The 1,453-nt window shown below is 39.5% G+C and overlaps 1 pseudogene across 1 annotated transcript; it reads left to right on the top strand.

The window, feature by feature from the left end:
* The first annotated feature begins 417 nt into the window (after nt 1–417).
* LOC702581 (ATP synthase F(0) complex subunit f, mitochondrial pseudogene) lies at nt 418–864 on the top strand (annotated as a pseudogene). The gene has a single exon (XR_001438611.3). The product of XR_001438611.3 is annotated as an ATP synthase F(0) complex subunit f, mitochondrial pseudogene (transcript).
* Nucleotides 865–1,453: the final 589 nt, after the last annotated feature.

Genomic DNA, 1,453 nt, shown 5'->3' with positions numbered 1-1,453 from the left:
CTTAAGAGCACTGAAAATAAGGAGGAGGAAAAGGAAGAGGAAGAAAAGAGGTGGTAGCGGAAGGGACAAAAAGAAGAGAAAAAAGAAAAACAAAGAAAAATGCAAATATTAGAATTAGAGAGATTATTTCTTGCTGAAACAGCAAACAGGACAAAATGTTTGCATTGCATTCACTTCTTCTTGTGCATTCTCTTTCAGAGACAAGAACCTTGAGCTAGAAACAACCCTCTTTTACAGACCAAGCAAAACACCAAGATAGTATGCTATCCAGTAACTATACATAAAGATTGGTGGAAAAATATTTGAATGTAGTCTGATATAAATAACCAATAATTGTACTATCATTTTAAATGGGAAAAGAAGAGACCTTTGTGCCTTTTAAAGAAATGAGTACACTTGCCTTAAAGAAGTAGATCAGACACCAGGACTCCAAGATGGCATCAGTCGTACCAGTGAAGGACAAGAAACTTCTGGAGGTCAAACTGGGGGAGCTGCCAAGCTGGATCTTGATGCGGGACTTCAGCCCTAGTGGCATTCTCGGAGCATTTCAAAGAGGTTACTACCGGTACTACAACAAGTACATTAACATGAAGAAGGGGAGCATCTCGGGGATTACCATGGTGCTGGCATGCTACGTGCTCTTCAACTACAGCATTTCCTACAAGCATCTCAAGCACGAGCGGCTCCGCAAATACCACTGAAGAGGACACACTGTGCACCACCCCCGACCCCATGACCTTGGCCTGAGCCCCTCCGTGAGGAACACAATCTCGATTGTTGCTGAATCCTTTCATGTCCTAATGGGAATTAACCTCCAAATAAAAGATGACTGGTAAAAAAAATAAAAAAAAATTAAAAAAAAAAGAAGTAGATCAGTGTTTAACAGGATAATACGCGAATGTGACCTAAGCTTTTGATTATATCAGTACTTACTAACAGCAGTTCAGTTCAGATCAACGGGGATGAAATTATAAGTATAAAAAAGGATGAGGAAAATAGCTATCAACTGAATTTCTTAACTAGTTATTCCTGATTTACCTCACACTGTGCTGTTTGAACCGCAGTTCCTCAGGTATGCAAATCTCACTAGATGCTGAAGCATAGTGCTTTCTACATCTAGGGTAAAACTTACACCAATCATTTCTCCAGCATGTTCAAGCTAATCTGATGTTATCCTCTGTCACGCTTTATTTCTCAGTTCTCTGACATGGCAAGAGAAGTTCATGGCAACCATAATTTGTCCTTATAATTCTTTTGGAACTATTCAGTGCATGCAACAGGGAGTAGACAGTTTCTGGAATGAAGAATCAGGCTTAATTGGTTAAAAAGATTGAAATGGCTAAATTAAAATCAAGTCATATACTGCAGCCAGGAAAAGGAAACAAGGGAAGTGTTCTTGTCTGATGTTAACTTCCCACATACTGCATTGAAGAGTGCGAGCTCCAAACATGAG

The sequence above is a fragment of the Macaca mulatta genome, chromosome 12 (assembly GCF_049350105.2).
Source record: "Macaca mulatta isolate MMU2019108-1 chromosome 12, T2T-MMU8v2.0, whole genome shotgun sequence".
NCBI classification, from domain to species: domain Eukaryota; kingdom Metazoa; phylum Chordata; class Mammalia; order Primates; family Cercopithecidae; genus Macaca; species Macaca mulatta.
The sequence above is the reverse complement of the archived record's forward strand: the minus strand, read 5'-3'. Positions and strand labels throughout refer to the sequence as shown.